The following is a 14,050-nucleotide window of genomic DNA, read 5'->3' as shown; positions in this document are numbered from 1 at the left end:
TTCTATGTCTGCACACCAGGAACGAGTCTGACACTGCGCTGCGACGGCCTCTCTGACAATTTTTCTTAATTGTTTTCTTCATTGTTTTGAATGGAAACGCTTCCAAAACACTTCCCCAGCCCTATTTCTAGCATGCACGCATTTTCAGCAAGGCTTGCCGTGCCAGAGACGCGCATGTCACGCAGGCGGTGTGCAAGCTCTTAACATGGGAGCCGAAATAAAAACGGAAGTAGAATAACTTGTTTTCAATGATACATTCCTTCTATGCCTGTAAAACACTGTCTGCTCAGTGTAAACTCACTGGATTGCATTATAGAAAAGGAAAAAAAAAGTTATTCAATTTGAGTTTACAGTCATGCTGTAGCTGAATGTCAAAGCGGAGTGTGCTGCAACTTATCAGCGCCAGTCTCCACAACACTGTTTAGAAAATAAAAGATCAGTGTTCAAACAGTGTATTGTTATGAATTTACACATTCTTTAGATGGCAATTTTTGATGCTTGCAGGTGTTGCTACCTCAGTTGCACCAGAATGTCCAACAAACACGCACATCAGTGATTCTTGATATTACTGTAGGGACAAAACATGTCCGCCAGATAAAACAAGGTTTGGGGGTAAAAATATGAACAATATTAATTTGAAATACTACTCAAAATCTTAATCAGGACAAGGGTTGCACAACAAGGCATGATTTCATGTTGCCTCATAAATAGTTTTTGTTCTAAATGATATAGAATGTAGTCAGTGCCTGGAAAACCCCATGTCCGGAAGCAGATTTCCTCACTTCAACATACCATAAACATATCTAAAAGTATTGCAAAATGTATCATAATGATTATAATGTATATATTTAAGTAAATAATTTCATCAGTATCAAAAGTTAGAAATTGTATATGTATTAAATGTACTTTTGTGTCAGTTGAACTTGTGTCCAGAGATTTGGTCAACACCGTCAGACTTTTTTTTTTATAATGATAAAAATCAGGAATAATTGTGGGCAGCTAAAACAAAGAGGACCCCTTTAGCACTTTCTAGTTCTTCCTCATGTCATGATACCTTTCTAGTTCTGGTAAGTTTTTCATATCTCGTGTATTTAATATCCATCTATTAACACCTAACATGTCACATGTGATATAAGAGGAAAATATACTGTCAGATGTCAACACCATCAGAATTTGTGTCAACACCATCAGTGTTTTGTATATTTGTTTAAATCTGCTTTCACTTTGACATTAAAGAGGGTTTTTTTTGTAAATTATTGTAAAAAGGGACAAATTAAATTGATCAAGATTTCATTTAAGCAGTAAATGGGGAAATATCCAAGGGGGTGAATACTTTTTTATAGACACTGTCAAGGTAATGGATGGATGGGGAAGAGGAACATGTGAGTCGTCTGTTACCTATTCTTGGTATTTGTGAGGGTTCATAGTCATTTTAAATGTAAACTCCGTCAGATGGACTTTACATTGTTTAAAAAAAAAAAAAAAAGAATAGCTGATCTGTTCCCTCAAGGATATTTGTCCATTAAACCAATACATTTCCAAAGTTCATGTGTAATTTTTATGCTTCTAAATATCACTGTTCATTATGAAGGTTAAAAACAAAACATGACATGCAGACCAGCAGTAACCTTGGGAACCCTGTGCCTTCCATTGCGCAAATATCAACCCTGTAACAAACGTGAAAAACACAAAGATGCTTCATCATCGGAAAAAGCCTAACCTTGGATTTTCAACGTAATTTGGTTTACACAATGGCGCCATCTTGTGAAATGGTCTGAACTTGTAAATGCGGTGCATTAATTGTAAAACATTTTAAGGCAATAGGCTATAGCAGACTTACAGGATATGAAGACGAAAGAAAGGAGGTCATCATAGACTGCGTCTTTTAGGAGGTTAACAATTTAAAAGGTCTAGGTATATTTCCCATTTTCCACCTTTGGTGACGGGAAGCAAATCACCCCAACGTCACACAATTATATTGCAGGTGCGCGTTACAAAGTCCACGGGCTTCATTCAAGAGATTAGCAGCACTAGGGTTACTTTGTGAAAGTAGGTCGACTCGGAAGTTTCTGCTCTCTTGGGAATCTAGAGACGGCGGGGACGCAGGCTAAGCTAATTCTGGAAACGGTTGCATACATTTTTCATATATATTTAGATCTATTCTGTTAGGACTATTTGTTGGAAAGATTTGCGCACTTGAGTTTGCGCACTTGACTCGAAGGATACCACACTTCATTTCAAATCAATGGTGTTCTACAGGGGAACTATGCTGGATATGTCAAAGTAAACATTACATTTCACAGATTTAAGGTCATGCTGACAACTGAGGAGTGGTATGTAGGCATCTCTTCCCATCTCATTGTAGTTCGTTTTTTTGTACAATAGCCAGTCAGCAAATATTCACAAATTCCATTCCCATGTTTGTTTGCCTACAGGTGACTCATAGTGATTCATACTGTAGGCCAGGGGTGGGCAACTAATTGTATGCTGTAGGCCTATATGTGATTGGTGAAGCAGTGTCCACAGTTTAGTTTTAATGTGACATAACCAGCCTGGCTTTAACTGGCATGACTTAATTGTGTCAAAGCATTGGAGGCAGGGGGGTTATGCTATGTGTTTTGTCGATTAAAACTTGGAGATGTGTGAGGGCCTACTGTACTTCTAGGATGGACACACTCTTAAAACTTGCATTTTTTTAAAACACATCTCTGTGTCCAGATGCGGACAACACAGTTTGTGTTGTTTCCAACACAATTGCTTTTGTTATTGTCACAGTATGTTTTTGTTGTTTTCAGTCTGGCTCAGAGTTTAGAAGGCTTGCCAGGTTTGCCAAAGAACACCAAGGAATCTTCTCGGACCCCCTACCATCTCTGTCTTTCTCTCCCACTCACTCTCCCTCTTCTCTTTCTCTTTCCTCTCTGTCTTTCTATAGGGTTATTGTAGCGTTCTCTGTATTTGTGATAGCTGTCAGACTAGCCTATTTCTTGCACCGGCGCTGCCTGTCCAAGCCAAGCCCGGCTCTGCTGCGGGCCCAGGCTACAGGTGATGAGTGTGCTGGGGTTCGTCTCCTGTCTTGGCGCCCCTTAGAGAACTGGGACGCCCCAGAGCCAGAGGGACCTCTCGCAGCTGAGCCGGAGGAGCGTTTCGCTCCACCATCGTATAGTTCCCTCCAGCTGGACCTGCTTCCTCCCTACCCAAAGGTCAGCTATGTTAACTATGGGAAAGGTTGATGGGGACTTCTTAATTCGCTTTATTCACCCAGAGGCCAGAGCGAGGCTACAGGGTACACTTGCCATTACACCGAAGTCCAGCAGATGGTGGAGGTAATGCACTTTGTTTGCAAACTGACAAAAAAACCCACTGAAGAAGAAGAACGGTCTACCTGCAGAGCCAGCGAACCCTTCTTCTTTTTCAGTGAGCTTTTTTTTTGCAAACGGAGTGCATTACCACCATCTGCTGGACTGAGGTGTAATGGCAAGTGTACCCTGTTGCCTCGTTCTGGCCGCCGGGTGAATAAAGCGAATTAAAAAATACTCTGTATAAACTTGGTGCTTCGTTTTATGTGTAGGGACCCTCAGCAAGCTACTGACGAGGTTTGGTGCTGTTTTGAACAATATTACTGGTTAAAAAATCCTATTTGGTAAGCGTTTCACTCATGGCCCTTAGCTAATCCACTGTTTGCGATTTGGGGCTACAGCGTATACCGGAGCAAGCTCTGTAGTGGTTGATCAACGTCTCCACGGCTTATTTGATGTGTTTTAATGCAGAAAAACTCCCTGGGGTCAATTTTCACTGGAGGTACACTTTAAATAATACACTGGTACCACCCCACTTTAAATAATACCCTGGTATCACCCCAGGTAATGTTGCGTTTTCTAACAGATATGCAATAACTGACTGTCAATGGGAAATCAGATGAATTCATGCTCACTCATGCTCACTCTCTCCTCATGTTGGCCTCTGGCCTATGGTAAAACCATATCCAATCCACCAGATGCGTTAGGACCATAGGTTAGGACAGCTAAAACATACAGACCACATCCATCTTGTGCTAAGGGAATCTCACATGTTAGATGTAGATGCTGACTGGGCCAATATGCTGGTTATTAGGATATGAGATAAGAATAAGGATGTAAGACAAGGCAGCAGCTGATTAACTGAATGATAATGATGGATGGGTGGAATATGTCATTTTTGTGGAGAGAAACAAGTCTGGTATGTTTATGATGTTTTGTGGAGAGAAACAAGTCTGGTATGTTTATGATGTTTTGTGGAGAGACACAAGTCTGGTATGTTTATGATGTTTTGTGTTTGTGCAGGACGGTCTACCTGCAGAGTCAGATTTCCAGGACGGTGCACCACCCTCCTACTCAGAGATCTGTTTCGCCCAGCAGCACCAACCACAACACCATCACACAGTGGTGTCTGAGCCTCCCACTCACGCGCCGCCCCCGTACCCTCTCCAGCCGCCCCCGTACCCTCTCCAGCAGCAGTGGTGCTGCCCCCGTACCCTCTCCAGCAGCAGTGGTGCTGCCCCCGTACCCTCTCCAGCAGTAGTGGTGCTGCGCTGCCCTGCCCCCAAACACTCACACATAGAGGTAACCAGACTCTAGGGTTGCCAGATGGGACTGGCAGGAGAATCTGCACACCATGCGTGCTGTTTACACCAAAATAAGGACGCGTTTTTCTTCAACAAAAAGCAAAGTATAAAGTATAAATACTCTTTTGAGTCCCGTGAGGGAGATTTGGTCTCTGCATTTATCCCAGTCCGTGAATTAGTGAAACACACAGCACACAGTGAACACACAGTGAGGTGAAGCACACACTAACCCGGAGCAGTGAGCTGCCTGCTACAGCGGCGCTCGGGGAGCAGTGAGGGGTTAGGTGCCTTGCCCACATTTTTCCCTAATGGTCGAGGATCAAACCGGCAACCCTTCGGTTACAAGCCTGATGCCCTAACCAGTAGGCCACGGCTGCCCCCTGCAACAGTATGCAACTGGCATACTAGATGGTATCAACAGCAAGGACGTTCGAGGGATGGATGCCAAAGACAGTTTTCATCTCATGATTGTGCTCATGCCTTTGGAAAGGAGCAAAAGCTGGCTTTGCCGTCTATGGGACACAACCAAAAACAAGGATATTCTTTGGACAGTCACAGCTGAGATAGTAATTCCATTGGCAGTTATGGCTGGGTTTGCTGGGTTGGCTGGGTTTGCTGGGTTTGCTGGGTTGGCTGGGTTTGCTGGGTTTGCTGGGTTGGCTGGGTTGGCTGGGTTTGCTGGGTTTGCTGGGTTGGCTGGGTTGGCTGGGTTTGCTGGGTTGGCTGGGTTTGCTGGGTTGGTTGGGTTGGCTGGGTTTGCTGGGTTTGCTGGGTTGGCTGGGTTTGCTGGGTTGGCTGGGTTGGCTGGGTTGGCTGGGTTTGCTGGGTTGGCTGGGTTGGCTGGGTTGTTTCTTTTTGACACTGGGCTGGTGTTTCACTCACAAACCCCTAAACAGAACAGAACACTGATGCCTCGCCATAACATTCCATGATCGCTATGGTGATGCGCCATCTCTCATCCCAAGGAGGGTTCTGATTCCTATGGACAGAAGACCAGTGATGAAGTCACCACCACCAGTGACCACCAAGTTTAAACCACCCGGTGTTTTTTTTTTTTTCATCTCCATCATCAAATAATACCATGTGTATTACATAAAAATGTTTGTGTATTACCAAAATCGAGTGTGTGTCAAAAGCATCTGAGACATTGAGCATGCATATTTACAAATTTTGCTTATGTGCATGTGTGTGATGTGGGTAGAGTGTGTCTCAAAAGCATCTGAGACATTGAGCATGCATTTTTAAAAATTTTGCTTATGTGCATGTGTGTGATGTGGGTAGAGTGTGTGTCAAAAGCATCTGAGACTGAGCATGCATTGCGTGTGTGTGTGTGTGTCTTTACATGGCAATGCAACTTTGGTTTGCACCTCCAACAGCCTACCTGTTACCCACCCACAAACGCCCATATGTTTGCGTCGGAGAATGTGAAATACATTAGATTATTATATTGCAAATTGTTATATTATTATATTGCAAATTGTTATATTATTATGACCGCCGCGCAGCGAAGCGGCGGTCATATAGGTTTAGTCAGAATTTTATTTATTTATTTATTTATTTTTTTCGCATGCCCAAATTTCTGTCAATGATTCCCGGGACACTGAAAGACCGGGGTACACGAAACTTGGTGGGCATGTAACCCCACATGGATAGCATGGAACAATCGTTTTTCGTTTTGATCTGTAGCCCCCCCGCTGGACTGGACCCCCCGAAAGGAGGGTAGGGCAGACACAGTTTTCTGTGAATATCTCGAAAACCGTAGGGTTTAGGAGGACCATTTTTTTTTGTATGTTGATCTCAAGGGGCCATGTCAACCCATTCCATAACCACTCATTTCATGTATAGCGCCACCTAGTTAAACACAAAAAAGTAAAAATGAGGTGTTGTAATTGAAGGTATCTGTGACCTAACAAAGTCAAAACTGTACAAAATTGGAAGTGTAGGATCATTATGACACCCTCTGTATGCACGCCAAGTTTCGTGGAATTCCGTTCATGGGGGGCCACACAATAAATTAATTTATGTTACTATACACAAACTGGCCTGTAGGTGGCCGGAGACAGTTTTCTGTGAATATCTCGATAACCGTAGGGCCTAGGAGGTCCACCTTTTTTATGTATGTTGGTCTTAAGGGGGCATGTCAACCCATCCCATTACCACTTATTTCATGTATAGCGCCACCTAGTTAAAAATTAAAAAGCAAAAAATTAGGTGTTTTCATCACAATATCTCTGGCTGACAAGGTCAAAACTGCACGAAATTAAAAGTGTAGGATCATTATGACACCCTCCGAATGCATGCCAAGTTTTGTGTACTTTCGTTCATGGGGGGCCTTACAATAAAATAATTTATGTGTACATTTAGTGACGTACACCAACAAGGATTCCCGGGACACTGAAAGACCGGGGTACACAAAACTTGGTGGGCATGTACCCCCACATGGATAGCATGGAACCGTAATTTTTCGTTTTGATCTGTAGCCCCCCCGCTGGACTGGACCCCCCGAAAGGAGGGTAGGGCAGACACAGTTCTCTGTGAATATCTTGAGAACTGTAGGGCCTAGGATGACCATTTTTTTCCGTATGTTTGCCTCCAGGGGTCATGTTAACCCATTTCATGTGCACACATGTGCACAAACAGATACACACACACACACACACACACACATACATTCACAGTAATCATACGTATGACACATACTCACACAGTAGACATATGTACGCTTGCATGCACAGGCACATACGCAGGCACACACACAAGCACGCACACACACACACACACACACACACACGCATAACATAAACATGTACATGCACACAAGCACACAACTCAAGAATTTCTCAGAATTATGAACAGGCAAGATGGAGGTGGGGTTGTATAAAATTAATTTTACATGTGAAATCTATGAACTAATCATGTTTTGGTACTTGTTGTCTAGCAGATATCAGTGAGAATTGAGTGTGGATAATGCAATTTAGGCTTCACGACACCAATCTTGCTCCAGCAGCGAGTTCACAACACATGATTGGCACGATGTCTTCACAACACACCATATGTTTGGCTCAATGTATTCACATCACACCACATGATTGGCTCAACGTATTCACATGTCGACGTTTTGCCGAGGAAGGGGTGGGATATGTGTAGACAACGGCCATATTGGCGTTACAAACTAGCCCCATGCATTTCCATGGAGGATTTTTTGAGTGCTGTGTCTCCTCATTAGAAAGTCTCTGGTTTAGACAAAGATTGTTAAGGCGGAGCAAGATACTTCATCAGGAGCCACTTCCGGGAACTCGGATCGCACGAGGGGGGGGTCAAAAATCCCCCTTTATGCAGAGCAGAGGCAGCGACTGCTCCATTGAAGTCTATGGGCATAGCTCAGAATTTTACCACATATGCTAAGGTCTTAGTTCTATAGAGTTAGGAATGTGAATTTCGGGCACGTTTTCATGATCCTCAAACCCTTGTGAACATTTCAGGTACATTTTTAGCATTTTTGAGCATTCCAGTCTGGAGAAAATCGACTTTATATCAGGTGTGCGCCAGTTATTTATGCCGCTGCTGTTGGCGGGTTGCAACGTACGCTCATCAATACGTCATCGACACGCCTCTTTATGCAGACAGGATTCGATCCCCATTTCGCGCCCATAGACATGAACTACGACGAAGTATCTTGCTCCGCCTTAACAATCTTTGGTTTAGATACTCCACAAACGAGTCATGTGACCTCCAGGTGAATTCACTCACTCGGGTAACTTGAACAGCTAAGGCCAAAAGGTGTTTCATAATAATGTCTCCACCTAGTGGTGACTATCAGAAACTGTGTGAGGTCTAACACATAGTGGGAATTTAATAGACCTCTGAAGTTCGCCTACAAAAAAGCTGCCATCTTTGACATCCGGTATCTGGCGATTTTTCCTATGGGAAAATAACATGGGGATTTTGAATAATCGCACCTGTTAAAGTCTCGTGGGGATGAAAAAGTCTGAAATGCAGACGTTTTCCTGAACACACTTTTGTCCTCTGCCTTTGAGTGGATACTGTGATCTCCGGTAAGTGAAGGCGGCACACTTAGATGTTTGCTACTCCAGAGCTAACTTGCAATGCAATTTGCCATAGGTAGTTAGCTTCAATTAACAACCGGATCTCCTTATATGGGCAAAGATGGCCGTTTTGGATCTTTTTTGTAGGCGAACTTCAGAGGTCTATTACAGTGCCTGAAAATGCATTGTTCTGTTATCGGAAGTCTTCTTCTTCTAACCAAAATTTCTGCGTCTAATTCAGCTTCAACCATTTAACGCAGAAACTTTGTTCAAACTTTGTAATCTATGTCTTGAAAAGGACACTTGAGCAATGTATTTTTCACTTTTGTAAATGTTATACTTTTTCAGATATTAACAAAAAACAAGCTTATTTTTCCCTATAGACTTTGCATTGGCACTATGACATTAAATAACATTAAATGGCTAATTAAATTGACTTGCACCTGTATCAGCTCCATCAAAGAGCCAGTTAAATTGATTGCACCTGTATCAACTGCTTTCTGCTCAACTAGGCCAACTCTCTCTGTGTCTCTCTATTCTACAAGGATACAAGGCACATTCCATCCAACTTTCTGTCCATTCATCCTCTTCCCCATCCCCATTTCCTCTGCCCACAACTGTTTCAAAATAAATGTCCTCACTACAATAATTCACTATTAAATAATTTAACTATTTAAACTACTCAACTATTTAACTGTTCAGCCATATCAACTGTCAGTTGTCATCATCGGCCACACTTCGTGAGACTGAAGAACTATCTCTCTGACACTGTGATCAGCAGCACCGGAGCTCCACAGGGATCAGTGCTCTCTCCAGTCTTGTTTACCCTGTACACATCTGACTTCTGCTACAACACCGAGTCATGCCACATGCAGAAGTTCTCTGATGATACTGCAATTGTGGGGTGTATCAGGGACGAACAAGAGGAGGAGTACAGGAGCCTGGTGGAGGACTTTGTACAATGGTGCAAACTCAACCACCTTCAACACTTCAAAGACCAAGGACAACCCCTCCCTCCCTCCTGGACTGTGGCCGTACTTGATGCTTAATACCTTATACTCAATACTTGACCAATGGCTGTAACCCTTTTACCTCAACCTATTCTTGCACTGACATAGTTTTGTTATATTATCTTGTCTACATTATTCTCATTATTCTCTTATATGTCCATATTACTTCAACTGTATATTGTATCTTGCTTGTTTCTGTTGAGGGGTCCACGACCATGGCACCCTTGACAGGGACAACAAGGAAGCGATCATCCTCAGCTGCACTCTGAATTACAGGCTCAGTCCCTGCCCTGTCATGCGTGATCATCCTTAAGCACACTATGCTGATATTTGATTTAGTTTTTATAGTATATTTCGTGTTTAGTATTTTAGTATCATGTTTATCTTCTACTGTCTCTACTGTACAGTGGAGGTTTTTATATGCATATTACGTTTTCTGCTGTAAGTGCATGTTGTGTATGATGTCTGTATGCTACTGAGACCTTGAATTTCCCCTTGGGGATCAATCTATCTATCAATCTATCAAAGTATCTATCTATCTATCTATCTATCTATCTATCTATCTATCTATCATGAGTCTCGCCAACTGTTTCCAAATAAAAGCTTGTTTTGCATTTTATGTAACTTTTACATTTTCTAGTTATCTTTGTATTCCTAATTAAAATTAATTGCAATATGTAAATCTATAAAGCATACCATTGTGCCAAAAGGTGTTTCAGAATAATGTCTCTAACTAGTGGTAACTATCAGGAACTGTGTGAGGTCTACACATAATTTAATGATATTTTTATTCCTAATTACAGTTTTTCTCAGTCGCTTTGGTGCTTTTCTTACATCACTATTAACATTTGCACAGCAGTTAGTGCATTTCTCAAAACAATTAGTGCAAACTGCAAAACCTAGTGGATAACCTGCAAAAGCACGTCACTTGCTCAAAATGGATAGTCCATTCCACAAAAGCATTTATGTCAATGAAACTGCCAGTGTCATCAAAATGAGAAATCTTGACACCATCGTTTATGAACAAGATAGTCAAATGGCTTTGTCATGTTTTCATTACGACAGTTTATGCTCTCAGTGTTTTCCCATGCAAAAAAAGTCAGAACTCGGTGACACTACCTGAAAATGCTCAAGACAGCACTATACAGTACTTGTACAGTCATTTGAAAACTACAGTAAAGTTACAAATTGCTGTAGTTAGGGGAGTAAGTGAGTATAAGACACTGAATATGTACGTTTCACAGTTTTACTCTATATGCTCTTTGCAATTGTACAGAATTGTGACAGAATTTGATAACTACTGTAGTGTAATGTAGTTCACCAATTTTGTATGTAATGACTCAAGCAATGAAATGAAGACTATTAGTTTTATTGGGAATGACTATTCAGCATCCATAAGTATAGTTCATTTTGACTGACATGACAAAGCAACTGATACATGTTCAAAAGCATTTGCAATTTGTTCAGAGATTGCTACTATGATGTGCACAAATTACTAAATGTTGTGGAGGTTGAACTAATAGTTATGAGAATTTTCATTCTGATCTGAGAAAAGCACCAAAGCGACTGAGAAAAACTGCAAATTTAAGTTGATTTTAAATTTTTAGTTAAACTAGAAAATGGAGGAAACAGTTGAACAGGATCTGTAGTCTTAAGAGAGCCAGATTGTATGCTTAACGCCTGAGACAGTGTATTGTTGTTATTTGTTATCCTAGAAATCTAGAAGCACCCTAGAGACAGCAAATTTGCAGCCAGTGTAGTCTAGCAACTCTCCGTTGGCTTGCGAGCTGGAAAAAAAAAATCGGTCAGGCCTATCACATCGTGTAGCCCAGTGTTTTTCAACCACTGTGCCGGGCAGAGGCGGAGTGGCAATCGGGACGATCGGGAGTTTTCCCGGTGGGCCGGTGTTCCAGTTTAGATGGTGAGCAGGTTAACTTGTGATATTTGCATAAAATCCGTGAATATTCAACAAGACCCTGCCTACTTGTTAACAACGCTTTGCTCTGCCTCTGCCCTTCCAGTGCTGGAGATTCACATTTTCACAAGCCTACAGTGCGTGACAGAATATGAAGCAAGATCTTGCCGAAAACATGCGGAATCGCTATGTATAATGCATGTCTGCTTAAGCATCCACACAAAATGTTGTGCAAACAGGAAATGTGTCAAAGTAAATCAGCGAAGGTTTTGTTGGGTTTCGAACATGAGTCTCACTGAGGCTAAATGTTCCAAGCAGTAAACACTATCACCACTACGTCACAGAGAGCAACACTTGTCATTAGTCTATTAGACTAGTCTACTAGCTTACTAGCTATCCTGATGTCCATGTTAACTGGTGATATCCAACACAGCGAATGCATGCCTTAAATAATGCAGATTAATTTTGCCTCAGTAATTTTGCATCACAAACAGTAACAAATGACCCCATCAGACGTTGCTCGTTTTTTGTGCAGAAACACACATCATGATTATAATGCGCAAAAATTATGAAGATCACTTGGGCCTCGAACTGCTCACTAAAATAGCAAGCTAGCAGTAATAGTCCACCCTGCTAACCAATTGCACCACTGGTTATTTTGTACCTATGCAATAGCATGGTGTTCCTATTAAATGAATGTAGGTCTATGTTGTCTTGTGACAGCTTATTTGTCAAAAGATATTCATTATAGCAAACATCTAGGCTAAGTGAATGTTTTGCAACAGGCTGCTGAACGAGCAGTAAGTAGGCTAAACTATTTTCTAATTTAGGCTACGTGGGAATCTGAAACAGCAACATCTGTCATCAAACTCTCTAACTACATCAAAGTTTTGTAATATGCTACCATGGTAACCATTTTGTGTCGTCAAACTAGGACCAACAAATTAAATAATATTTAACTCGGAGAAAATAAGTTTCATGTGTTCACTTCAAATCATTAGACAGCTCACTGCATAACTTCACCGAGACATGACACTAAGTTATGATAATTTTTGCACATGACTGACGTATTTCATATTATTAACCCCCAAAACGGAATAAAGTGTTAGTGGGACATGCCAGTTTGTTGTACATCAGTTAGGTTTTGGTATGTGAGGCAAAGATGAACCTATTTGTTGTTTTGAGGCTTGCATATGCCCATGTTAAATTGTGATGGCACCAGTTAACATGGGCGTATATTTCTCACTTATGTTAAGCTGTGTTAACTTTTACTAACAGTTCAATATATACATAGAAATCTGGCATCAATTTCAGTGGCTCGTAGTGTAGTGGTATAGATGATGTAGAAGCTAATCCAATCAACTTTCTTGTCCATGCGTGGTTCGAATCCCAGCTAGATCGCTAGTTTTATTTTTTTCCATTCATTCAGTATGTGTCATATTTGTGGATAATGCTTAAACGGACATGTATTAGACATACACTGGTGATGTTTTCAGCGATATCCGTTATATTGTCTCACTTGCAAACACTTCGTGAAAATGTAGCCTAATATAAACCTGCACTATCGGAGGCAGAGCAGATTAAGAAGTAGGCAGGGTCTTGTTGAATATTCACAGATTTTATGCAAATATCACCAGTTAAACTGCTCACCATCTAAACTGGAACACCGGCCGATGAATCTGCGTGATGCAGGCCGGCCCATGAAGTTCTTATAGCGGCCGCGAATCGTCCGCAGCCATCGACCTGACTAATGCACTAAGAATTTTCCGCGAAAATCTCTGGGATTCACATGTTGAGGTGTCGGAAGTCCAACCAATATTTATACCACTTGCTCACTGTCTATAAGTCATTCATGGTTACTCTGCACACTCATCTCTCTCATACTGATTTTTGTGTAGGCTAGCCTTAGTTTTTTTATCTTAATTCATTTTTGTCTTATTCAGGCGTTACAGAACTTTCATCACAAATAAAAAATGACAATTTAATTTGTTTGTTTGTACTTAAATTAACATAAGCCTAAACTAGAATGGAGCAAAGCCTCCTGGGAGTGGGGAATGTGTTTCTGGTTTATCCAATGAACCGATTGCAGGTCAAGTCTATTTACAGAAATGTAGGGGGATAAATGAGCGGCCCCTCGTCTAATGGCATGACCCTACAAACAATCAAGTTCGAGGAAAGCTACAGGAGTTTTGACAGTCGACGGATTTGCGTGGTTGCTTGCTGTTTTACATATGGATGGAAGGCAGAGAGAGGTTAGCAGAGCTAAAGCATTGACGTTATTGAAACTAACACAAGCTAGTCTTATGTTGATATGTAGCCTAGGCCTAGCCTAATGACTAATTAGTGGGCCACTCAGGCTGATAAATGGTTTGTGGAACTCGTTGGAACTGTCTATATGTAAGCCTACTCACACTTACACTCCGCCCCTGGTGCCGGGGCACACTAGTGTGCCGTGACAGATCATCAGGTGTGCCGCAGA

Source organism: Alosa pseudoharengus, unplaced genomic scaffold (assembly GCF_046254945.1).
Source record: "Alosa pseudoharengus isolate Yale_2024_CS ecotype anadromous, Long Island Sound unplaced genomic scaffold, YU_APseudo_1.1 YU_APseudo_1.1_scf_4, whole genome shotgun sequence".
Classification (NCBI taxonomy): domain Eukaryota; kingdom Metazoa; phylum Chordata; class Actinopteri; order Clupeiformes; family Clupeidae; genus Alosa; species Alosa pseudoharengus.
Note: the sequence above shows the minus strand (reverse complement) of the source record.